Source organism: Phyllobates terribilis, unplaced genomic scaffold, assembly GCF_046119375.1.
Source record: "Phyllobates terribilis strain yellow unplaced genomic scaffold, ASM4611937v1 Scaffold_5__5_contigs__length_657084704, whole genome shotgun sequence".
NCBI classification, from domain to species: domain Eukaryota; kingdom Metazoa; phylum Chordata; class Amphibia; order Anura; family Dendrobatidae; genus Phyllobates; species Phyllobates terribilis.
In genome coordinates, this window is record NW_027362765.1 from 242,469,875 (window position 1) to 242,497,681 (window position 27,807).

The window sequence follows — 27,807 nt, forward strand, 5'->3', positions numbered from 1 at the left end:
CCTAGCGGAAACCCACGCAAACATCTGGAAAACATACAAACTCCTTGTAGATGTGGTGTAAGGAGATGGACCAGATGCCATGTTCCCCACTGAAGGCATCAATACTACTGTGGTATAGAATATGTTGAATGTGAATAATGTTTTATTCCTGATATGTTTCCTTGTGATAACAAGTGTTAATTTCCCTGTGGGCTGCAGTACTTACTAACAGTCACAAGATGTCACTGTGTAGAATGTAGGTGAAAGGTGAAGCCTGCCCAGTAACATAGCATGCACAGAGACAGTGTGAGAGTTAAGACCAGCCCATAATAGGGAGGAGGTTTGGGAATCTCTGGGGAGTTTCAGGAACAGGAAGAAATTAGTTCAGTTTGAGGGAGTGTGGTAAAGTCATAGCTTAGATTGAATGCAGTGGGCTACTAGGGCCAACATGAGCCTGTTACTCGCGGCAGTATATTGCCATATAGCCATTCCATGAGAATTCATCTGTTGGCTCTGGGACCTCGAGAGGGTATTTGGAAGTCGCCTTGCTACACTCATCAGAAGAGCTTTAAACTAGAACAATGTGGGAAGGGAAGCAAAAGGCCAGAAAAAGCCATACAGCTGACAAATACTATTGAGATCTCTGCTACTGGAAGTGGAAAAGAAGAACAAAGACAAAAAAATCTAAATAATAAAAATATGGGAGGAAGAGAAACCAATCACAAACTAAAATGTTTTTATACAAATGCACAAAGCATGGGCAACAAACAAGGAGAATTGGAACTACTAATGCAGGAAAAGGAATATGATGTCATTGGAATCACTGAAACTTGGTGGGACGATACACATGATTGGAATAAAAGGCTAAAAGGATACAACTTATTTGCAAGAAACAGACTTGATAAACGAGGAGGAGGAGTTGCATTGTATGTTAGAAAAGCGTATATCTGCACAGAGATTGAAGCTTCAGAGACTGGGAGTTCTGTGGAAACTGTTTGGGTAAGAATACAAGGAGAGAACAACGGAAAGGACACCATTGTAGGCATTTACTACAGGCCACCTGGGCAAGCTGAAGATATGGATGAACTCTTTATGTATCAAATGACCAAGTTCTCCAAAAAATATTACGTAGTGGTCATGGGAGATTTCAACTATCCAGACATTTGTTGGGAATCTCTCTCAAGTAAAACTAACAGGTCAAGCAAATTCTTATCCTCTCTTGCTGACAACTTTATCTTCCAAAAGGTAGGGGAGAAAACAAGGGGATCTGCTACTTTGGATCTAATCCTTATAAACAGGGAGGAAATGGTTGAGGAGGTAAAGGTGGCTGGGACCCTAGGAGGCAGCGATCATGCTATTATAGAATTTTGGATAACTAGAGGAGGAAGACATGTGAAGACTCAAACTTCAAGGTTAGATTTTAGAAAGGCAGATTTTAAGAGACTCAGAAAGAGAATAGGAGGGATCCAATGGCTGGATGTCCTTAAGGACAAAAATGTCCAGGAAGGATGGGAAATTTTTAAAAATGAGATTCTCAAAGCACAATCGTTAACAATCCCGAAAAGTAGGAAGAATGGGAAGCATTTAAGGAAACCAGGATGGATGAACACAGAACTTAAACACATGCTAAAAAGAAAGAAAGAAATGTTTATTAAATGGAAAGAGGGAGGCATATCTAAAGAAGATTATAATGCAGTCTGCAGATCCTGCAGGGCACGTATCAGGTTAGCTAAAGCTGACAATGAATTAAGGCTTGCAAGAGATGTCAAAAGCAATAAAAAAGGATTTTGGGGGTATGTCAAAAGTAAAAGAAAAGTCAAAGATGCTATAGGATTTTTACAGGATGAAAATGGAGAAATGGTAAGAGAGGATGTTGAGAAGGCCGAACTTTTTAATTCCTATTTTGCATCTGTTTTCTCTCAGAAAGAAAATGTAACATCAACTGATCTTCACTGTCCTTTTAAAGGAATAGAGGAATCCAAGTTATCTGTAAACAGAAAGATTGTGAGGGAATATTTAGCTAACATAAATGAGTTCAAGTCTCCAGGTCCAGATGAATTACACCCCAGAGTACTGAAGGAGATCGTAGAAGAAATTTTAGAACCACTCTCCATAATCTTTGAAAATTCTTGGAGAACAGGAGAAGTCCCAGAAGACTGGAGAAGAGCAAATGTTGTTCCTATCTTCAAAAAGGGGAAGAAGGTGGACCCAGGGTACTATAGGCCGGTGAGTCTGACTTCTATACCAGGAAAGATCTTTGAACAAATTATTAAACAACATGTATGTAAGCACATGGATAAGAATGAAGTGATTAACCAGAGTCAGCATGGGTTTGTAACTAACAAGTCATGTCAGACTAACTTAATTTCCTTCTATGACAGAATCACTGACTGGGTGGATCAGGGAAATCCTGTAGATATAGTATATCTTGACTTCAGCAAAGCATTTGACAAAGTATCTCACACCATCCTTATTGAAAAAATGACCAAGTATGCAATGGACCAGGCAACTGTTAGGTGGATTCATAACTGGCTTAGTGATCGGACTCAAAGGGTGGTTGTAAATGGCTTCACATCCAGCTGGATGAATGTCTCAAGTGGGGTACCACAGGGCTCCGTCCTGGGACCTGTATTGTTCAACATCTATATCAATAATTTAGATGAAGGAATTGAGGGTAAACTGATTAAATTTGCTGATGACAAAAAGCTAGGAGGGATAGCTAATACTAGAGAAGAGAGAGAGAGGATTCAAAAAGACCTAAATAAACTGGAGCAGTGGGCACCAACCAACAGAATGGTTTTTAACAGGGAAAAATGCAAAGTACTACATCTGGGCAATAAAAATGAAAAAAGCATATACAGAATGGGAGGAATAGAGCTGAGCAACAGTACATGTGAAAAAGACTTAGGTATACTAATAGATCATAGACTGAACATGAGTCAACAGTGTGATGCAGCAGCAAAAAAGGCAAATACAATTCTGGGATGTATTAACAGAAGCATACAGTCTAGATCACGTGAAGTCATTATCGGTCTTTACTCCTCTTTGGTCAGACCTCATCTGGAATACTGTGTACAGTTTTGGGCACCACATTTTAAAAAAGACATAGACAAACTGGAGCAAGTTCAGAGAAGAGCGACCAGAATGGTGACTGGTCTGCAAACCATGTCCTATGAGGAACGGTTGCAGGATTTGGGAATGTTTAGCCTGCAAAAAAGAAGACTGAGAGGAGACTTAATAGCTGTCTACAAATATGTCAAGGGCTGTCACATTGTAGAAGGATCATCTTTATTCTCATTTGCACAAGGAAAGACTAGAAGCAATGGGATGAAACTAAATGGGAGGAGACACAGATTAGACATTAGAAAAAACTTTTTGACAGTTAGGGTGATTAATGAGTGGAACAGGCTGCCACGAGAGGTGGTGAGTTCCCCTTCAATGGACGTCTTCAAACAGAGGCTGGACAGACATCTGTCTGAGATGATCTAGTGAATCCTGCTTTGAGCAGGGGGTTGGACCAGATGACCCAGGAGGTCCCTTCCAACTCTACCATTCTATGATTCTATGATTCTAGGGACGTCGGGGCCTTTGAGCGCACTAATCCTGCAGGGCTACAGGGAAAGACGGATTCAGACTCTCAGAGGCAGAAGGTAATGGAATCCGGGTGCACTGCTTGCGGTGGAGAAGAATTCCTAGTGCTAAAAGAGTTAGAAATAGGGATGCTCTACACAGACCAAGTACTAGGATTCAAGTTATGTCTGGTACCTTTGAGAAAGACTGTAACCTGTTGCGCCCTATCCTACATGCTTCTTTGTAATGACCGTAAACTGCTCAATAAAAGTTTGACTGTTATAAAGTATTCGGTGTCTCCTGGATTGTGTGCTGCCATTCCGGAAGATGGAAGCCTGGAGCCAGTGAGGGCTTTTGGGCCACAAGTAAGTGTGATGTACCCAACACATAGCAGCACACCGAGACTGGGACACGATCTTTCTGTAGGGTGCCAGAGCATGCAGAAGCAGCAACTTGTCCCTCAAACCTACCAAGTGACCACATGCCTTTTAAACCATTCAAAACAGTTTTTAGAGATGTGGGACCAGTGTTTAAGGAAGATATGAAGGAATAGAAGGATACATTTCACAGAGCGAACATTTCATCAATAGATCTCGAAATTAATATTTGCATAAATGATGAAAATGGAACCTGCAGTTAACGACTGATGTAAAGTTTTTTTAAAAGGGCTGTACAGATAATTTAAAAGCTTCCCACGGGTCGAAAGACAGCTAGAATAATAATAAAAAAGATTTCCTCACCCATTGCACCCTCACCATTCCAGCTCTGCATTCCAGATTTCTCCCCTCACTGTTTCCCTGCTTACACTGGCTGCGGCCTTCACATTCTGAATACTCCACTTAGGCTATGTGCTCACTATCAGGCTATAGTAGCATTTAGCATTTTGGAAACACCGTATTTTCGCTGCTTCCAAATGCTGCGTTCTAACCACTCGGGTAAATCCGCATGTGTTCATTTAACAATGCGGATTCTACTATGCTTCTATTGTAGAACACAGCGTTTTGAACGCAGTTCAGGTGAGCTGAGTCCAAAACGCTGCTATTGCTGATCGTGGGCATGCAGTCTTTCTGTATCTGCAGCAGCCGATCAATGGCCTCAATGTTATATGGCAGGGCTGCCATCAGGGCATTACTGCCCTCACTGCTGTATTGGGCCCGGTGAACAGCATTAAAGAGCAGGGGCCTAGTTCGAGGCCCCCCCCTCTTGTGCTTCTGCTCACTGGGCCCCGGGGTAGTGAGTGCTGGCATGCCGCCGGCGGCGGCGTATATCTCGGCTCAGGGAGCTTCTGCCTTGGAGCTCTCACAGCCAGATGGCTGTGTAACTCCAATGGAGTCCCTACGCCTCTTCTGTGAAGCGTTGGAGTCGGCGCATATGCGATGACGTCATCGCATACCCGCCAGCATCGAGCCCCAGAATGCCAGTCCGGAAGTGGAGCTGCAGGGATCGTATGAGAGGTAAGTATGAAAACTTTTTTTTCAATATAATTAATTAAATGATCTTGGAGGGGGCAGCATGTAATGAACTGGGACAGGGGAGTGGGCAGAGCCTATGATGAACTGGGCAGTGGGCAGAGCATATGATGAACTGGGACTAGGGAGTGGGCAGAGCATATGATGAACTGGGACTGGGGAGTGGGCAGAGCATATGATGAACTGGAAGTGGGGGGTGGGGAGAGCATATGATGGACTGGGGAGAGGGCAGAGCATTTTGATGGACTGGGGAATGGAAAGAGCATATGGTGAACTGGGGAGTGGGCAGAGCATATGATGAACTGGGACTGGGGAGTGGGCAGAGCATATGATGAACTTGGACTGGGGAGTGGGCAAAGCATATGATGAACTGGGAGTGGGGGGTGGGGAGAGAACATGATGAACTAGGAGTGGGCAGTGGGCAGAGCAAATAATGAACTCGGGGTGGGGAAAGCTAATGATGAATTAGGAGTGGGGGAGAGCAAATGAAGGATGGGGTGGGGAGAGCAAATGATGAATTGGGAGTGAGGGGTGGGGAGAGCATATGATGGACTGGGACTGGGGAATGGAAAGAGCATATGATGAACTGGGGACTGGGCAGAGCATATGATGAACTGGGACTGGGGAGTGGGCAGAGCATATGATGAACTTGGACTGGGGAGTGGGCAGAGCATATGATGAACTGGGACTGATTTGTGGGCAGAGCACATGATGAACTGGGACTGGGGAGTGGGCAGAGCATATGATGAACTGGGACTGGGGAGTGGGCAGAGCATATGATGAACTGGGAGTGGGGGGTGAGGAGAGCTCATGATGAACTGGGAGATGGGGGTGGGCAGAGCAAATAATGAACTTGGGGTGGGGAAAGGTAATGATGAATTAGGAGTGGGGGGAGAGCAAATGAAGGATGGGGGTGGGGAGAGCAAATGATGAATTGGGAGTGAAAGGTGGGGAGAGCAAATTAATTGAGAGTGGGGATGGGAGGAGCAAATAATGAATTGAGGTTGGGGTAGCGCAAATAATGATGAATTGAGTGTTGGGGTGGGGAGAACAAATGATAATGAATTAAGGGTGGGGAACAAGAAATGATGAACTAGGGGTGGGGGAGAGTAAATGATGATGCAGTGGGGGTGGGAGAGAGAACATGACAAAATGAATTGAGGTGGAGGGGGGCATGTAAATATATTGAATCGGGAGAGTGGGAGGCATTGAGGATGATGGAGTGTGACTAGTAATGAATTGGGGGAAAGAGTACAGGTTCTAATTAATTTATATATTTATTAGGTGGGGAAAGTGACTATTTACAGTCAGTGGGGACACAGTGGTGGATTACAATTTATATTTGGAATGGGGGGTTGCATAATAGCTAATTATATATTAATGGTGGTTGCACATCAGTATTCAGGTCCATAGTGTAGAAGTTGGGGAATGTGCTTTAGATCACTGTGAGTTATTTTATGTAGAGACGAGTCCTGGCTGGAAGAAGTGATGACGGTCTGCGCAGGATGAAGGAGAAAAGCAAAGATGAAGGACTTTAACTAGTGACATCACCGGTGACTGTGGAAGGTTCGAGGGATGGAGGCGGAGCTGGGGTGGAGGCGGAGTCTCAAGGGGGCCTGAAAATATTGCCAGTATGGGGCCCTGAAATTCCTGGTGACAGCCCTGTTATATGGCATAAAGCTGCTGGAATGAGTGATTGACAGCTGAGGTCATATGGGGTATATGGGCTGTAACAATAACTGTTCTTACTTTTTGATACACTTTATCTACTGAACAGGTTGTTTGCATGTTACTTCTGAGAACAAATGTTAGCAAAAATATTTGGCAACCATGATATTGCAAACTCAGCCAATTCCCCCATCATCTGACAAGTCTGAGCCATGTGTTTAAGATGTAATTTTCAATTGAATAAGTGTTTAATAAAATCAGATAAAACCTACCCAATGTTCATGCCAGTTTGTTGGGAAAATACAGAATGTTAAAAGTGCTCCCATTATCATATTTTCGTGAATTTACCTTTAGTGCTTCCATAATCTAACACATATTTAAAAAAGTTTTAAAGTCACAACAAATTGGTGACCAATCAATATTATACATCATCAAAATAAGATCAGTGGGGTCTGACACCTGGCATTCCCACAGGTCAGCAGCAGCCAATAGGAAACACATGGACAGAGCTGCGGAGTTTAATGTGTATCGGCCAGGTTCTGCATGACACCTCTTATTCCCGCTACACATTGAATGGAGTTTCGCTGTGCTGCTCCTTTATATGTGTTTACATCTGGAAGTGGCCGAATCAAATAACAGCTAGTCAGTCAAGGAGATGACAGCCCTCCACCAATCTAATTTGATGACCTATCCCAAGGGTAGGTAAACAATTTGTTGTGACTGGACAAGCTGTGCATGCATTTTGTAGCTACATTGGTTGTCTGGTCTGAAATCCCCGCTGAGCTATGAGTCCAGAGAGATCAAAGCCAACAGAGGTTTTAGAAGTATTGGTAGCAGGATTCAACCTAGGGGCACAGCCTCATCCAGAAGATCAATGTTGAGCCTGGTCAACAATGAAGCGGATGCAGTAATCACTGGGGTGCTTTGACCCCTTCAGTCAGTTGCTAAGAAAAGGCTATCAATTTTGTCATCCAAGAAAATGTCCTTTAATCAGCGGTGTAGTTAGGGCCTAAAAAGTGCAGAGATTCCATCCCCAAGGCATATGCTTCCCCTCCAAATAATATACACATATAGGCCCCCATTCTTAAAGACTGGCCTTGTTCATGTCGCTCTTGATGAGGGGTCGTGCTAGAGTCAGACACTCCTGATTCATTAACACGCGCACACCTTTTCATGAATCAGGAATGTTGGATGAGTGTTGTGCACCTCTGTGTGTGCTTTGCCACAAATCCTACTCCAGTCCATGGATATGACTATCCTACTCCATGAATATGATGAGTGTTGGTTGCCAACCCCCTGTCCCACTCAAGCTCTGCCCATTTGTCATAGCTAGGCGAAATTGGCCTAAGAACACTAGCAATCACAAAATTTTAGCGCAGACTCGAGTTGTGCAAAAATGTTGGGATTTTTCAAACTTTTTACACCAGAATACTGGCATAAAAGCTTTGGTCATTTGGGGCCATAGAATTAAAGAACATTATTGGCTCTATTCCAGGATCAAATATTATCATACAAGGTACAAATAATACCTCTACACCACACATGTCAAACTCTGGCCTGTGGGCCAAATCTGGCCAGCAGGGTGAGTATATTTGGCCCGCTCCCTCCACCATCATTCTCCCTCTGCATCTGATGTCTCAATGATATCATTAAAATACGCCCGCTGTGCCGGGCAGTGCAGAGGATCAGAAGATGCACTGCAGAGACCGGAGCAGCGGGTCAATGAGGAGAGTTGAATATGTTTTTTTTATGTGTGGACCATTATACTGTATGGAGCACTATGTGGGGCCATTATACTGTATGGAGGACTATGTGGGGGCCATTATACTGTATGGGGGACTATGTGGGGGCCATTTTACTGTATGTAGCACTATGTGGGGGTCATTATACTGTATGGGGCACTATGTGGAGGCTATTATACTGTATGGAGCCCTATGTGGGGGCCATTATAATGGTTAGAGGGCTGTGTGGGTACTACAGTTGGGGGATCATACTGTGTTGGGGTCATCATACTTTGCAAATAGGGGTTGAGGGGGGGTACAGTAGGGTCATCATACTGTGCATGTGGAAGGTTGTTCGTTGGACAACCCTTTTAAGTTTATCTCCAAATGAAAAGGTTCATCCATTTGATGATAAGGAAAAACGTCCTCAATTGTAGACTTTTTTAAAATAAATATCAAGGTTGGCCTGTGACTTTGTCCAAGCTTTTAATTTTGGCCCTTTGTGTATTTGAGTTTGACATTCCTGCTCTACACCATGGTCACTAAAATTACCACTCAGTGATGACTGAATAATACAGCCATATTGTTTCTGAAAAAACACCATACAAATTGTCAAAGAAGTGGTTTCATCACTGTTGTCCTCATTATAGCACTTTTGTTTAGTATTTGCTTGTGTTTTGTTAATTTTAACCCCTTTATGACCTTGAGATTTTCCATTTTTGCGTTTACGTTTTTTGCTCCTCTTTTTCCCAGAGCGATAACTTTTTTATATTTCCATCAATATGGCCATGTGAGGGCTTGTTTTTTGTGGGACGAGTTGTTCTTCACTAAATGCTAAAACTGACCTACCATTAAGATTCTCCAGGTCACTACGAGTTCGTAGATACCAAAGATGTATAGGCTTATCTTATTTAAGTGGTGGAAAAAAATCCAAAGTTTGTAAAAAAAAAAAAATGGCGCCATTTTCTGAGACTCATAGTGTCTCTATTTTTTGACATCTGAGGCCGGGTGAAGGTTTTTTTTTGTGCGCCGAGCTGATGTTTTTATTGATACCATTTTGGGGTAGATACAATGTTTTGATTACTTGTCATTACATTGTTGCGGTGACCGAAAAAACATAATTCTGGCGTTTTGATTTTTTTTCTTGCTACGCCATTTGCCGATCGGATTAATTGTTTTTATATTTTGATAGATCGGACGTTTCTGTACACAGCTATACCAAATATGTGTATTTTTGATTTTTTTTTATTGGTTTATTTTGAATGGGGCAAAAGGGGTGTGATTTGAACTTTTATATTTTTTTAATTTTTTAAATATTTTTACAAACTTTTCTTCTACTTTTTACTTGCTTCAATAGTCCTCTTAGGAGACTTGAAGCTGCGATCTTGCGATCGCTTGTGCTACACATAGCAGGGCCTCTTATGAACGCCAGCCACAGAAGCAGATCGGTCCCGCATAGAGTAGCAGTGACCCCACTTTCACTGTTTTTCTGGTAAGGCCACGTGGACACGTTGAGTATTTGGGGAGTTTTTTACCTCAGTATTTGTAAGCCAAAGCCAGGAGTGGATAAAAAATGAAGAGGTGTTGCACTTGTTTCTTGTTTTTGCTTACAAATACTGAGGTAAAAAACTCACCAAATACTCAACGTGTGCACGTGGCCTAAGAGGAGAGACGGGAATAGAGTGATTTGAGCTGCATTCTGTTCTGGATGACAACCCAGTGAAGTAATTTTATCCACCAAACTGGGTACTGTGCTAGCATCAGCTGCTGAGTGGCATCTGATACACTCCAGAGAAAGCAACAAAGACGGTACTGGGAAACAATCCAGAATAAGGCTGTAGTGACCAGAGAAAGTGGACTGTGACTTATTTGACTATTTGACTTATGTGACTATTAAGAGCTAGGGAAAGCTGTGCCTGTGTTGTGCTTTGGGTCTCTGCCTGGAAAAGTCCATGAAGTGAGATAAGTAGGCCCCACTAGGTACAGTGTACATACACACACATCTCAGCTACATGCAAACACAGCTCTGCTACATGCACACACAACTTTGCTACATACACACACACCGCTTCTGCTACACATACACACTCAGCTCAGCATCAGCATCAAAACATACACACACACGCAGTACATTAGCACGGACTGAGGTAAGTTCCAGGCATCTAATAGCTTACATAACCAGAAAGGTCATTTCACTAGGTATGTAAAATGTCCTTCAATGTCCTTCAACGTCCTTCAGGTCCAGGTGCAGGTCTGTGCAGCTTCCTCTCCTAACCTGCACAGATAAGATAGATCAGTGTCAGGCAGGAGGAGAGAGTGATTCTCTCAGTGAGCGGGAAGGATGGTGTGTCAGCGTTCTCCTCGATCAGAGGATATTATTATTATTATTATTATTAATTTATATAGCGCCATTGATTCCATGGCGCTGTACATAAGAAGGGGTTACATACCAAATACAGATATTACTATGTTGCCTCTTATAGTCCAGTTTTCTTGATAAAAATGTGTCCTATGGTCCAAAAATATAGTATATATTCAAGGGGCACAGTATATTATTTATTATTTTATATTCAGCCAGCACAGTATATTAGTTTTATATTTAGGGGCATGAAGGCCAGTTTTAGACAAAGTGTGGCCCTGGGCAAAAATTAAAAGTGGGGCCCTAAATCCCTAACATGTTACACACAGAAACATTTAAGTTAAATTTACAAGAGCTGATTTAAAACGTGCCTCTTTGCACAGGCTGACAAAGAATGATGGGTACTGTACGATCACTAATATGATCACTCAGTCCCTGTACATATGTTTTCAACAGCACAGCCTCTGTGTACAACGGTTGATTGCTGACATGTTTATAGGGTCGATTCTTGCTTTTCTGATGCCTGAGGCAAAAATTAAAATTATGCCTCCGTCCCCCTCCCCCCCCCCCCCCAAGAAAAGTCCAGAACAAAATAAAATGTAAAATTGTGTTAAAGGGGTTCTGTCAGCTATGAAATTCATTCCAAAGTAATTACATATCCTTGTAGGGATTTTTTCACCTCAGCTGAATAGTACTGGCGAAAACATTGTTTTTGTTTATATGCAAATCCACACCGTGGATAGGTCCACACAGTCCCGAACACTCTTCCTCCTATAATTTCTCTGTTTTGGTGTAAGGGTACCCTGAACTTTGTGCCTCACTCATTGTGCGCTGAGCATCTTATATGTAAATAAACAAAAGCATAATTTTCAACAAAACTATTTAGCAGATTTTAAGCTAAAAGTACAGTGGAAATAAAAAGTCTGCACACCCCTGTTAAAAACCCAGGTTTTTGTTATGCGAATAAATAATACGAAGAAGAATCATTTCAAAACTTTTTCCACTTTTAACCCCGTCGCGACCTTAGACCCCGTCCTGGTTGGGAAGTGCTTCCCGACCTTGGATACACTGAGTACGTCCAGGCGATTTTGTGCGCACAAAAGCTATGCATGCGCGATCGCCACCAGGTGTCAGCTGATTTTTATTTGCTAGCGATTGCAGCATTTAGCAGGCATGCAGAGGCACCCCCTGCACTCCGATCTGCGCACCCGTCATCGCGGGGGTCCAATCATTGCCATGGTGACCCGATGTCATCATTGCAGTGCATGATCTAATTAACTTGTGTCAGTGCAGAACTGACAGTTACAGAGCATAGCAATACTCATGCATTGCTATGCTTTATAACTGCAATCAGACTGCTAAAAGTGAAAGTCCCATAGTGGGACTAAAAAAATATTAAAAAATATATATATATTTTTAAACAAATCAGAAAATAATAATAAATAAATATACAGTTGTGCTCAAAAGTTTGCAAACCCCGGCAGAATTTTTCCTTTCTTGGTCTTGTTTCAGAGAATATGAATGATAACAAAAAAACTTTTTCTTCACTCATGGTTATTGGTTGGGTGAAGCCATTTATTATCAAATTACTGTGTTTTCTCTTTTTAAATCTTAATGACAACCAAAAAGATCCAAAAGACCCTGATCAAAAGTTCACAGACCCCAGTTCTTAATACCGTGCATTGCCGCCTCTAACATCAATGACAGCTTGAAGTCTTTTGTGGTAGTTGTGAATGAGGTTCTTTAATTTCTCAGATGATAAAGCTGCCATACTTCTTGGCAAAAAGCCTCCAGTTCCTGTAAATTCCTGGGCTGTCTAGCATGAACTGTGCACTTGAGATCTCCCCAGAGTGGCTCAATGATATTGAGGTCAGGAGACTGAGATGGCCACTCCAGAACCTTCACTTTGTTCTGCTGTAGCCAACGACAGGTCGACTTGGCCTTGGATCGTTGTCATGTTGGAATGTCCAAATTTGCTTCCAGTATTTGCTGATAATGTGCTGCATTCATCTTTCCTTCAACTTTCACCAAGTTTCCTGTGCCTTTGTAGCTCACACATCCCCAAAACATCAGTGATCCACCTCCGTGCTTTACTGTAGGAATGGTGTTCATTTCATCAAAGGCCTTGTTGACCTCTCTCTAAATGTTATGTGTTACGGGTCCGGATGGTTGAACTACTGTGCCGTGGTACAAGGAGGGACAAGAGGGGGGTAACTAAGTACCTACCCGGACCGACCCTGGCTAAACAGCGGCTTAGTCAACTCCGTGAACCAAGGAGGGATGGGAAGGTGAAGCTGGTGCCACTCTGGGACTGACCTCGTGTGAGAGCAGGAGACTCCCATGAGGCTGATAGCTAAAGCGGACTGGCACGACAGATGGGCAGACAGATGTGCACGGCTGGTAGGCAGGCGGATGGAGCTGACTGACGGACAGGCTCTGCTGGCAGGCTGATTGGTGGGCACGGCTGATAGACAGGCTGGCGGGCACAGCAGATAGGCAGGCTGATGGGCACGGCTGATAGAAAGGCTGGCGGGCACGGCTGATAGACAGGCTGGCGGGCACGGCTGATAAACAGGCTGGCGGGCACGACTGATAGACAGGCTGGCGGACAGCCCTGGGACCTGAGGGCTGGAGAAAGTGTTAGCACACAAACTACAACATTGCACAGGCACCTCCATATTGGAGGAGGTGCCTAAAATATCGGCTGTCCTAGAGACATATTAGGACAGCACGCGGCCGCTTTAAGAAGCAGGGAGCGCGCGCGCATCCTAAGCACAGTGCCCAGGGATTTGCGCACACAGCCAGAGGAACGGAGGACGCCGGAGCAGAGCCGCGGCGGTAAGGGGGTCGATGTCTCTGCCGGGCAGGAGGCAGCGACGCTGGCTACACATTACGTTTATGGTTGTGGCCAAAAAGTTAAATTTTGGTCTCATTACTCCAAATTATCTTGTACCTGAAGTTTTGACACTTGTCTCTGTGCTGTTTGTCGTATTGTAGGTGAGATACTTTGTGGCATTTGCACAGTAATGGCTTTCTTCTGACGACTCGACCATGCAGCCCATTTTTCTTCAAGTGCCTCCTTATTGTGCATCTTGAAACAGGCACACCGCTAGTTTTCAGAGAGTCCTGAATTTCAGCTGATGTTATTTGTGGGTTTTTCTTTGCATCCCGAACAATTTTCCTGGCAGTTGTGGCCGAAATTTTTGTTGGTCTACCTGACCGTGGTTCGGTTTTTACACAGCCCCTGATTTTCCATTTGTTAATCACAGTTTGAACGCTGCTGGCTGGCATTATCAATTCCTTGGATATTTTTTTGTATCCCTTTCCTGTGTTATACAGTTCAACCTTCTTTTTCCGTAGATCCATTGACAATTCTTTTGCTTTCCCCATGACTCACAATCCAGAAACATCAGTGGCTGGATGATAGACGCAAGAGTCTGTCTGGATCCCAGAAACTCACTCAGCTTTTATGCACACACACTGATTACAAGCAAACAGGTCACAGGTGAGGATTTTACCTTTACTATCCATTCAAACCCATTTATGTCAAATTCTGTGCATGTTATCAGGCCAAAATCACCAGGGTATGTGAACTTTTGATCAGGGTCATTTGGATGTTTTTGGTTGTCATTAAAATTTAAAAAGAGAAAACACAGTAGTTTGACAATAAATGGCTCCACCCAACCAATAATCATGAGTGGAGAAAAAGTTTTTTTGTTATCATTCATATTCTCTGAAACAAGGCCAAGAAAGGAAAAATTTACATATACATATACAACTGTACATGAGAGTTTGCTCTTATAAAGGGTGTGGTTTTATGGGAATGAGGTAGAAATGGGAGGGAAGTCATTCCCCATACCTCCCCCTCAGGGTGTGACTGAACAGGGTTTAAATGTTCAATAAGTTTGTTTTCCTGTGTGGAGTGTGTGGTCTGGAGATTGAAGTCTCCAGGCTGTGTGTGGCTGATGCCAGAGAGCAACAACAGAGGACTGGTGTTGTTGAAACTTCACAAGACTATCTGCAGCCCGCCAAAGGCCCTGCTGGCTAGATGACTCTGTTATAGTTCATCCTTTGTTTTCCCGAGAGGAACTGTTTATTTTTATGGGATGCTGCGGGAGTTTATGCCGCACAATAAACCCGCAGGAAGTTTACCCAAACCGTGTGTCCTGTGAGCAAGTCATTTTACCACAGTTGGTGGAGAATGCGGGCAAGATTCCAGGAACACATGTACCTGCCACAGAGACCGATGGATGTCCTGGGCGAAGGCCGCCAGCCAGCCAGAGAAGTCCGGCAACATGGAGGAGCTCATTAAGCACCTGGTGCAGAGCCAACAACAGATGCAACAGCAGCACTTGCAAAGCCAGGAGACGACCAAACTGTTGCTTCAACAGATCCAATTGCAGCAAAAGGCACAGCAGCAGCACCAGCAGGAGCATCAACAGCAGATACAGCTTCTAGCATTTCTGACAGTCTTTGAGAGGGTGGCTGATCGGGAGAGACTTCCACCACAACAGTGAGCAGAGGTTAATAGCGTTCTCACACACGCTGCAGGGAGGAAATTAACTTTATTCATCTAGGAGTATTTGGTCACGGGGGTGGTGCTTGCACGGGTTCAGTCACTGCTCTGTGTATAGAGAGTGGCGGCTTTAACTGCAACCCCGCCACTGACTGATAGCTCGCTCAGCATTAGAGCCGACTGTCAGTCAGTACCAGGAGCACGGTTACAGCCGCCGCTCTCTATACACAGAGCGGTGACTGAAGCCACGCCGGTGCCACCCCTGTGATTAAAACCCGAATGCTACCAGGACGAATAAAGTTAATTTCCTCCCGGCAGCGGGGGGTATAAGTGTGGGCGCTGGACAGGTTCAGAATGCTATTAACCTGCTAATTAACCCAATATCTGCTGGTCAGTAGTGTTTTACTCCCGTTTGTTCCAAGCGCTATATTTTTTTAGTTTTTCCTTAGAGATAGCTGCATGATAGTTTGTATTTTTGGAGCACAAGATATAGCTTTGAATTCCTCCATTCATTTTACCATATAATGTCCTGGAAAACAGGAAAAAAATCAAGTGGGGTGAAATGGTGAAAACATGGCGAAAAAAACATGGTATTCATTGTGTTGTAAAACAGTATGATTCTTCAGGACAATAAAAAACATACTAAAATGATAGTTTTAGTGTGGCAGCCAAAGAAACAGCAATTCTGGCTTTTTTTTTTTGCTATTTAATGAATGGTTTAAAAATGTTTATATTTTGACGGATTGGACTTTTTTGGATACGACAATAACAAATGTTTTATTTTTTTTTTAATATTTACATTTTAATTTTAAATGCGTAACTTGAATATATATGCGTGTGTGTGAGTATATATATATATGTATATATATATATATATATATAACATGGAAAAGAATAAGAAATCAGGAAGGGCAAACACTTTTTCACATCACTGTGTGTATATATATATATATATATATATATATATACTCCGTGCATCACCCCTGACTGAGCCCCCTCTCCCTGTATCACACCCAACTGACTGTGCCCCCTCTCCCTGTATCACCCTGACTGACTGAGCATCTTCTCCCGTTATCACCCCTGACTGAACCCCTTCTCCCTGTTTCACCCCTGACTTCGCCCTCTGTATCACCCCTGACTGCGCCCCTATCCCTGTATCATCCCCTACTGACTGTGCATCTTCTCCCTATATCACCTCTGACTGAGCACCCTCTCCCTGTATCACCACTTACCTGAATCCCTCTTCCTGTATCACCCCTGACTGACTGATCATCTTCTCCCTGTATCACCCTGACTGACTGAGCCCGTTCTCCCTGTATCACCCCCCACTGACTGCACCCCCTCTTCCTGTATCACCCCTGACTGAGCCCCCTCTCCCTGTATCACCCCCGACTGACTGCGCCACCTCTCCCTGTATTACCCCTGACTGAACCCCTCTCCCTGTATCACCCCTGACTGAGTCCCCTCTCCCTGTATCACACCTGATTGAGGTCGCTTCCCATGTATCACCCCTAACTTACTAAAAGTTTTCTTCCGCCACTACTAACAAAATGAGACCCTTCATAAACAGTTATGACCTTAAATGTCGCAGAGAGATTTCTGTTATAAGTGAATGGGGGGATGTGGGGAAAAGCTCTTTCAATATCAATTCCATTGCCATACATAAGTGATTTAGGGCCCCCACCACTATTAGAGGGTACATTCATATTATGTAATTGCTGCAAAATTTCGACAATGGAAATCCCACAGCAATTTAACAGCGGTAATATTCACACAGATATTGTGCAGATATTGTGCAGTTATTACTGTATTTACTACTGGTGCACCTTTACTACTGACTTGATCCTTCTGTATTGCAAAGGATGAAATCGGTGGTGAATATCCATAGTATGAATTGACACATTGTTCATGTGAAATATGCAGCATCGGGCAATTCACGCTGTGGATTTTCTCAGCATATGGATGAGATGTCATAAATTCTCATCCACTATGCTGGTGCTATAAAACATTGGTTTAATGGTTACTACACATCAGGGGACATTTATCATTGAGTTTGTACCAAAATGTGGGCACCACATTCTATAACAATAAGAAGTGTACTACCTTATATTATATCCTGATATCAGCGTATGTTACCACACAATTGGTGGTCTTGTATTTATTTCTATGTATCTACCGTACATAATCGGTCCCAATAATGATTTTCTCTGGTGGGCCCAATATACTCCAGTCTGACGCTGGTAAGATTTGTGTATCAGGTTTTGAATTTACATGTGCATACTCGAGAATAGAATTTGGAAAGATTTGTTCTTCTCTAATGTTACATTAGTTAGGGGATATTGTGTCATATAAATGTATATTATTGTTACAAGTATTGTTTTTTTTGCATATTTATTCTCATTTAATAGCTATCTAAATGCACTGTAGTTAGTTCTTGTATTCTAGTGAACCACCACTAGAGGGTACACCTGGACTGTCGCATTCTTCTTACATGAAGGACTAAACCGAAAACTAAAGCTCGGCAAAATGAGCAGTGGAAAAGCTCTGGACAGCTGTAGAACATGTGGCATGCCACATTAGCAAAAATGTTTCATATTCAAAATCAGACACGCGGTCAAGTAACTGGAGAAAAATAATAACGTAATTCTTTTTAACTTTAATCTACTTTACAGTAAGTTCTATAAATCTAGACACCATATATATTTATCTGAATCATGGTCCACCCATCATAACAGATGTATGGACCATAAATTATGGACAGTGCAGGCCAATCTTCTCTGTTGATCATGATTCAATGTCTTGTTCATCATGACCAAGGAATCCAAAAATGATTGGTGACTTCAATGAGTCAACAGTTCAGACATTACATGAGAATTTGTGAGGCCTAAATGATGTAATTAGGGGAGCATTTCCCCAACCCAAACCAGTATCAATCGATATAGCACTATTAAATATAATATGTTGAACCAATTGCCCTCAATATCTTGGATAGTATAGGAGATTGGGAAATAGATGATAACAAGTAGAGACTGAATACCAATGATTACAGAACCGTATAGCTGTCCTAGTGAGGTCTTTAGGGGGCATTTTCGCTATGTGTTCTGCCATTTACAGAGTCCCCTCCTGTCTAGAACCTTTCTGATTTCCCTTCTCCTGGCCATTAGTAGAAAAGCTTAACCTTTCGTACCATATGCATCTTAAAGCAAAGTTGGTCGTTTGCTTATTCCTAGTTGGTATTGAGACTGGGATACGATTTCTTTAGGTCCCTGAATGTCCACCATGTAAAATGCATTTACTTCAATCAGGGGCGTACATTTCATAGGGACCCAATAGCTAAGGTTTTAAATGGGCCCCCTTTCCTCTCTCTCTCTCCCTATGTATACAGTCATGGCCAAAAGTGCTGCCACCCTTGAAATTGTTCCAGAAAATGAAGTATTTCCCAAAATGAGCCAGACAAAATTGTTGGCACCTTGACAAAATTGTGGGTGACTGTAACGGGTCTGGGAGGCGGAACCTCTGAGCTACTATACAAGGGGGCGGTCCTTGTAAGGGAGCGGGTGGCGACCAGGGAAGACGGGCAGGCAGTCACAGCAGGTGACCAGGACAGTCTCTGGGTGAACGGGCTGGAGGTCACGGCAAGTGACCGGGGTAGTCTCTGGATGAACGGGCAGGAGGTCACGGCAAGTGACCGGGGCAGTCTCTGGATGAACGGGCAGGAGGTCACGGCAAGTGACCGGGGCAGTCTCTGGGTAAAGGGTAGGTACGACCTGTGATGGCTGAGCCTCCAGGTAGGCTAGCAGGCAGATGGTAGATGTGTGCTCCCAGGTGAGCAAGCGAGAGTCTCTGGATAAACGGGTGGTCACAGCATGTGACGGCGGAGCCTCCAGGTAGGCCAACAGACAGGCAGCAGATGAGCGCTCCCAGGAGAGCGGGCAGGAGTCTCTGGAATGGCAGGTGGTCACAGCACGTGACGGCGGAGCCTCCAGGTAGGCTAGCAGGCAGGTAGCAGATGTGCGCTCCCAGGTGAGCGAGCAGGAGTCTCTGGAATGGCAGGTGGTCACAGCACGTGACGGCGGAGCCTCCAGGTAGGCTAGCAGGCAGGTAGCAGATGTGCGCTCCCAGGTGAGCGGGCAGGAGTCCATAGACAGACTGACAGGAGTAGGAAGGCAGACCGTCGGACCTCAGGCTAGCAAGCAGGTAGGAGGAATGTCAGGCAGGAAACAGACAGCAAACTGGCAGGTTTCTGGCAGGTAACTGGCAGGTAACTGGCAACGGGACCTGAGGGCTGAAGCAGAGTAGTGAACAGTGCAACAACATTGCTCGGGCACCCCCATTTTGGAGGAGGTGCCTTATATATGGTGAAGTCCTCCGGCCATTGGCCGGGGACTCCTTAGGACGGCGCGCCCTAAGCACAGTGGCCGGGAAGGGGCGCGCGCTGCCAGCAGACCGGGAGGAGGACGCCGGGCTCGGAGCAGAGGGGTGAGGGGAACAGCGTCCCTGCCTAGCAGAGGGCAGGGACGCTGGCGCTACAGTACCCCACCCCCTTTAGGCCCCCCCTTTTTTAGGCCAGAGAGAAATTTAGCTAGGATGAGAGGGGCATGGATGTTCTCCCGGGGCTCCCACGTTCTCTCTTCAGGACCAAACCCCTTCCAATCTACTAGAAAAAAGGTCTTCCCTCTTACCCTTTTGGTGGCCAGAATGTTCTCTACCTCAAATTCGTTTTCAGCGGAAACCGGAGCAGGAGGCGTACCTGTAGACTTGGAAAAAGAGTTAAGTACCACAGGTTTGAGGAGAGATACATGGAAGGAGTTAGGGATCCGCAAGTTGGCCGGGAGTTTCAATTCATAGGCCACCGGGTTGATCTGACTGATGACCTCCAGAGGACCGATGAACCGAGGCCCTAACTTATAGGAAGGAATCTTGAGCCGGACATACTTGGACGAGAGCCAGACCTTATCCCCTGGACGGAATTGAGGAGGATCCAGACGTTTTTTGTCAGCATGTCTTTTCATACGCTTGGATGACAGAAGGAGTGCGGACCGGGTACTCTCCCATATGGAGGAAAATTTGTTAACAAGAGATTCCGCAGCCGGATTGTCCACTGAGGTGGAGACGGGAAATGGGATCCGAGGATGCTGACCGAAGACAACAAAAAACGGGGATTTGGAGGAAGATTCGCTCTCGTGATTGTTGTAAGAAAATTCGGCCCATGGCAGGAGATCCACCCAGTCTGAATGGTGGGCATTGACGAAGTGCCGGAGGTAACTGGTCAGGTTCTGATTGATCCGCTCCACTTGACCATTAGACTGTGGGTGGTAAGCGGAGGAGAAGTCCAGGGTGACGTCTAGCAGTTTACAAGTGGCTCTCCAGAAGCGTGAGGTGAACTGTACCCCACGATCCGACACGATGTGGAGGGGCAGGCCATGAAGACGGAAGATGTGGCGGATAAAGTCTTTAGCCAGCTCGGGTGCAGACGGGAGGCCTGGCAGGGGAACGAAATGAGCCATCTTGGAAAAGCGGTCAGCGACCACCCAAATGACCGTACAACCGGCAGAGACGGGGAGATCAGTTATAAAGTCCATTGCTATATGCTGCCAGGGGGCAGCAGGTACTGGGAGCGGAAGGAGGCGACCGGCTGGCAGATGTCTCGGAACCTTGTTGCGGGCGCAGGACACACAGGCAGAAACAAAGTCTATTACGTCCTTGTGCAGGGTAGGCCACCAGTAGTGCCGGGTAATAAGCTGGAGGGTCTTTTTCTGACCGGCGTGGCCAGCTAGTTTAGACGAGTGACCCCAGTGTAGGATCTTCTCCCGATCAGGTACTGATACGAACGTCTTACCGGGAGGGAGACGATTTAGACTCACGGGAGCCACCTGCATTACTCTGGCGGGATCGATGATGTGTTTAGGTTCTTCCTCGAGATCAGACACCAGAAAGGATCGGGACAAGGCGTCCGCCTTAATGTTTTTGTCAGCCGGGCGAAAATGAAGAATAAAATCAAAGCGAGCAAAAAACAAGGACCACCGAGTTTGGCGCGGGTTAAGTCTCTGGGCATGCTGGAGGTAAGCCAAGTTCTTGTGGTCAGTGTAAATTATTACCGGGTGAAGAGCCCCTTCGAGCAGGTAACGCCACTCCTCCAATGCCAGCTTGATGGCCAATAACTCTCGATCTCCTATGGAATAGTTGCGCTCAGAAGAGGAGAAGAGTTTGGAGAAGAAGCCACAAGTTACCATTCTCCCGGAAGATGATTTTTGGGTAAGTACCGCTCCGGCTCCAGAGGAGGAGGCGTCAACCTCCAGGAAGAACTGCTTGTTGCCATCTGGGCGATGCAGCACCGGGGCGGAAGAGAAGGCCTGTTTTAAGGAAAGAAAGGCCTCCTCTGCTTCGGGCGGCCACTCTCTGGGATTAGTGCCCTTACGGGTGAGCGCGGAAATTGGGGCAGTCCGGGAAGAGAAGTGCGGTATGAAGAGGCGGTAGTAGTTGGCGAAGCCCAGGAACCGCTGAATGGCCTTCAACCCCTCCGGTCGGGGCCATTTCTCGATGGCAGACAGTTTCTCTGGATCCATTCGTAGGCCGGTCTGAGAAATAATGTAGCCCAAAAACGGAAGCGAGGTCTGCTCAAAGAGGCACTTCTTATATTTAGCGAAGAGGTGATTCTGCCTGAGCCTGAGCAGGACCTGACGAACGTCTCTCCGGTGAGTCTGGAGATCCGGAGAGAAGACCAAGATGTCGTCCAGGTACACCACTACGCAGGAGTAGAGAAGGTCCCGGAAGATGTCATTGACCAACTCTTGAAAGACGGCAGGAGCGTTACAGAGACCAAAGGGCATTACCAGATATTCATAGTGGCCGTCCCGGGTGTTGAATGCAGTCTTCCATTCATCCCCTTGACGGATACGGACCAGGTTGTACGCCCCACGGAGGTCCAGTTTGGTGAAGATTCTAGCCCCCCTCAGACGATCAAATAATTCTGGAATGAGCGGAAGGGGGTACTTATTCTTCACCGTGATCTGGTTAAGGCCTCTATAGTCTATACAGGGACGGAGAGAGCCGTCCTTCTTTTTTACGAAAAAGAAGCCTGCTCCCGCCGGGGAGGTAGATTTCCGGATGAATCCCCTGGCCAAATTCTCCTCAATATATTCGGACATCGACCGGGTCTCAGCAGCGGACAATGGGTAAATACGCCCACGGGGAGGCGTAGTACCGGGTAACAGGTCGATAGGACAGTCGTATGGTCTATGAGGGGGTAATGTCTCTGCCTCCTTTTTATTAAAGACATCAGCAAATGACCAATAGGGAATCGGAAGTCCAGGTAGATTAGTTGGGGTAGGAGAAGGACGGGCGGGATGAACAGGAACCAAACAAGTCTTATGACAGTCCTGTCCCCAGCGAAGGACTTCTCCGGTCTGCCAGTCAAGCACGGGTGCATGTCTCTGGAGCCAAGGTAGACCTAGTAAGAGGGCGTGAGAGAGTCCAGGCAGAACATGAAAAGAGATGCTCTCAGAATGCAGCATTCCCACCTGCAGAGTTATGGATTCGGTGATGAGTTGGATGGGACGTGGTAAGAGGCCCCCATCCACAGCAGCGACAGATAATGGTATAGCCAGAGGTTTGGTGGGAATGCGGTATTTTTCTACCAGGGCCTGTGAAATAAGATTCCCGGCCGCTCCAGAGTCAAGTTGGGCTAGTTCGAAATAACGATTCTCCCCGCAGATAATTGAGACTGACAGCAGCAGAGATGGAGAGGATTTATTCTTGTCTAGGTCGACCTCTCTGAGCGAACCTAAACACAGGCGTTTCCCGACCTCTCCGGGCAGGTACGGATCCGGTGCTCCTTACTGCCACAGTAGAAGCAGCTCCCCTCGGCACGGCGTAAGTCCTGACTGGTTTTGACCATCTTGGTCTGGTCGACCTGCATAGGCTCAGGAGAGTGTACCTGGGGAGAAACGGAGGGAGTGACGGGTTTCTGAAAAGTAGGAGCTAGACGTGGAAACCTCCTCTCACGGGTGACTTCTTTGGCACGCTCCTGGAACCGTAGGTCAATCCGGGTGGCAAGAGTTATTAGGTCATCGAGAGTGGTAGGAATGTCTCGACCGGCGAGTTCATCTTTAATACGGCCGGACAGACCCTCCCAGAAGACAGATACCAGAGCGTCGTTATCCCAGGCCAGCTCCGAGGCAAGGGTACGGAACCATATGGCATATTGGCCCACGGTGAGACTTTCCTGACGGAGGCGTAGCAGAGATGATGCGGATGAGGTCTTCCGTCCAGGTTCGTCGAAGACTTTCCGGAAAGCCGTGAGAAAGGCAGGCAAGTCGGACACCAGGGGGTCTCCTCTCTCCCATAGAGGATTTAGCCAGGCCAGGGCCTCCCCGGTGAGATGGGACATGATGAAGGCAATTTTGGCCCGGTCGGAGTTAAACTGGTGGGACAGGAGTTCAAAGTGCAGGGTGCACTGATTTATAAAGCCCCGAGCCTGAGCGGAGTCGCCTCCGAAGCGAGGAGGTGCAGAAAGCCGGGGTCCGGGGTAGGATACCATAGTATTGGTGGGCAGCGGAGCTGCCGGATTGCGAGTCATGGCACTGGCGGTGGTTGCTGGTGGAGCAGTCAGAGTGTCCAGGCGAGAATTGACATTCCGCAGGTGACCCAGGATGGACTCCTGTTTGGACCTCTGACGGGACAGTTCATGACACAGGTCCGAGAGTGAGGGAGCTTGGGTGCCACCGGGTTCCATGGCCCGAGCAAACTGTAACGGGTCTGGGAGGCGGAACCTCTGAGCTACTATACAAGGGGGCGGTCCTTGTAAGGGAGCGGGTGGCGACCAGGGAAGACTGGCAGGCAGTCACAGCAGGTGACCGGGACAGTCTCTGGGTGAACGGGCTGGAGGTCACGGCAAGTGACCGGGGTAGTCTCTGGATGAACGGGCAGGAGGTCATGGCAAGTGACCGGGGCAGTCTCTGGATGAACGGGCAGGAGGTCACGGCAAGTGACCGGGGCAGTCTCTGGATGAACGGGCAGGAGGTCACGGCAAGTGACCGGGGCAGTCTCTGGGTAAAGGGTAGGTATGACCTGTGATGGCTGAGCCTCCAGGTAGGCTAGCAGGCAGATGGTAGATGTGTGCTCCCAGGTGAGCAAGCGAGAATCTCTGGATAAACGGGTGGTCACAGCATGTGACGGCGGAGCCTCCAGGTAGGCCAACAGACAGGCAGCAGATGAGCGCTCCCAGGTGAGCGGGCAGGAGTCTCTGGAATGGCAGGTGGTCACAGCACGTGATGGCGGAGCCTCCAGGTAGGCTAGCAGGCAGGTAGCAGATGTGCGCTCCCAGGTGAGCGAGCAGGAGTCTCTGGAATGGCAGGTGGTCACAGCACGTGACGGCGGAGCCTCCAGGTAGGCTAGCAGGCAGGTAGCAGATGTGCGCTCCCAGGTGAGCGGGCAGGAGTCCATAGACAGACTGACAGGAGTAGGAAGGCAGACCGTCGGACCTCAGGCTAGCAAGCAGGTAGGAGGAATGTCAGGCAGGAAACATACAGCAAACTGGCAGGTTTCTGGCAGGTAACTGGCAGGTAACTGGCAACGGGACCTGAGGGCTGAAGCAGAGTAGTGAACAGTGCAACAACATTGCTCGGGCACCTCCATTTTGGAGGAGGTGCCTTATATATGGTGAAGTCCTCCGGCCATTGGCCGGGGACTCCTTAGGACGGCGCGCGCGGCCCCTTTAAGAGGGAGGGAGCGCGCGCGCGCCCTAAGCACAGTGGCCGGGAAGGGGCGCGCGCTGCCAGCAGAGCGGGAGGAGGACGCTGGGCTCGGAGCAGAGGGGTGAGGGGAACAGCGTCCCTGCCTAGCAGAGGGCAGGGACGCCGGCGCTACAGTGACAACTTTGTATCAAGTATGTGATGCTTGTCAAACTCACCTGTGGCAAGTAACAGGTTTTGGCAATATGAAAATCACACCTGAAACCAGATAAAAAAGGGAGGAGTTGACTCAGTCTTTGCATTGTGTGTCTGTGTATGCCAAACTAAGCATGGAGAACAGAAAAAGGAGAAAAAAACTGAGGACTTGAAATCCAAAATTGTTGAACAATATGAACAATCTCAAGGTTACAATTCCATCTCCAGAGATCTTTATATTCCGTTGTCCACGGTGCACAACACAATCAAGAACCAATGGCACTGTAGCTAATCTCCTTGGGCGTTGATGGCAGAGAAAAATTGATGAAAAGTGGCAAAGTTGCAACGCAGGATAGTCCAGATGGTGGATAAGAAGCCCCAATCAAGTTCCAAAGAATTTCAAGTTGATCTGCAGGCTCAGGGTGCATCAGTGTCAGCGCAAACTATTCGTAGAAATTTAAATAAATGAAATGCTATGGCAGGAGACCCAGGGAGACCCCACTGCTGATACAGAGACATAAAAAAGCTAGACTGTAGTTTGCCAAAATGTATGTAAGCCAAAATCCTTCTTAGAAAGCGTCTTGTCGACAGATGAGACCAAGATAGAGGTTTTTGGTAAAGCACATCATTCTACTGTTTACCGAAAATGGAATGAGGCCTACAAAGAAAAGAACACAGTACCTACAGTTGAATATGGTGGAGGTTCAAAGATGGTTTGGGGTTATTTGGCTGCCTCTGGCACCGAGTGCCTTGACTGTGTGCAAGGTATCATGAAATCTGAAGATTGCTAACAGATTTTGGGTCGCAATGTAATGCCCAGTGTCAGAAAGCTGTTTTTGGGTCATAGGTCAAGGGTCTTCCACCAGGACAATGACCCCAAACATACTTTAAGAAGGTACATGTAAGACTATTTTAACCATTGTATTACCTGTATGGCCATAGTAATAGCTTAAAAGCGTCCCAGGGGGTGACAGATTCCTGTTAAAATTGCAGTTGGGAGAAGGCACCCTTCAAATATGAGAGACCTAGGGCAGTTTGCAAAAGAAGCTTGTTGATGGTTATAGGAAGCAATTGATTGCAGTTACTTATTTCAAATGATGTGCAACCAAATATTAAGTTGAGGTTGTCAACAATTTTGTCTGGCCCATTTTTGGGGTTTGTGTGAAATGATGTCCAATTTGCCTTTTTTTCCTCTGTTTTTTTTGTGTTGTTCCAATATACAGAAATGAAATAAAAATGTGTATAACTAAACATGTTTAATTGCAATAATTTTCTGGGAGAAATACTTCATTTTCTGGAACAATTTCAAGGGTGCCAACACTTTCGGCCGTGACTGTACATATATATATACATAAATATATAGTATATTCATATATTCAAATATATTCAGAGGAGTAGGTGGGGTCTTATCTCACAACTTTTAGAAACAAGACGACAGACCTGAATTGTGGCACGTACACAATAATTATGCCCCTACTGAAGCCCCTTAGTGTTCTCACCCACGAAACTCCTTTCATGGTCATTATAGAGTTTGATGCTCTTACAAATCTCCCCCCATACACATAGTCTAATACCCCCATAACTATTAGTATGATGGCCCCCACTCATCATTATGCCTACACATCCATCACTCAGTATGATACCTCACACAGTATAATTGCCCCACAGCCCGCCACCGAGTATGATGGCCCCTCAGTATGGTGCTACCACAGCTTTCCACTCTACACAGTATCATGGTCTCCACAACCCCCTACACATTATGATTGCCCCTCATTATGATTCTCCAGTATGATGCCTCCACAGCCATCATGATACCGCCACACAGTATGACACCCCCACATAGTATTATTGCCCCATAAAACCCCACACAGTATGATGCCCCTCAGTATGATGCTTTCACAACCCCACTCAGTATGATCACCTCCCTCAGTATGATGCCCCCTACACAATATCAAAGTACGAACAGCCCTATATACAGTATGATTGCCTCTTAGTATGATGGTCCCACAGCCTCTTACTCAGTATGATGGCCCTCACAGCCAGCCCCCCACTTAGTATGATGGCCCCCAATGCCAGAATCTCCACTCAGTATGATGGTCCCACAGTCCCCCACTCTTCATGGTGTCCCCCACAGCCCACCCCCCACTCATCATGATGTCCACCACAGCCCACCAGCTTACTGGCACTATAACAGATGCAGGGTCTGTTGCTATGGGTGGTATGCTCCTGAATCCAGTCCTGACAAAAATAAGTTCCCAAATAGAGGCATGAGGGGACTGGCTGATTTGTGTATGATGGGTGCATGTCTGGAATTTGAGTAGAGAAATAACAACTCTACATTTGGCTGTCTCAATCAGCAGGGATTTCACTGACTTTTGGTCTCTCAATCCTTCAATATGTTGGGATTAATCTACCCAGGGGTGGTTTATAGTAAGGACAATCTGGGCTACCGTCCAGGCCCATGGCCAGATTGTTATAATCCAAAGCACTGCAGGTGCAGCAAAGCAGGTAGCCAGGGATATAAAATTCTATCCGAATCTTGAAGATGTAATTGTATTTGAATATAGCAGCAGTATGGCAGAAAGTTGTCCCTGGCTACCTGATCACTGTCCTCTCTATGATGCAGTTAGTGTGATAA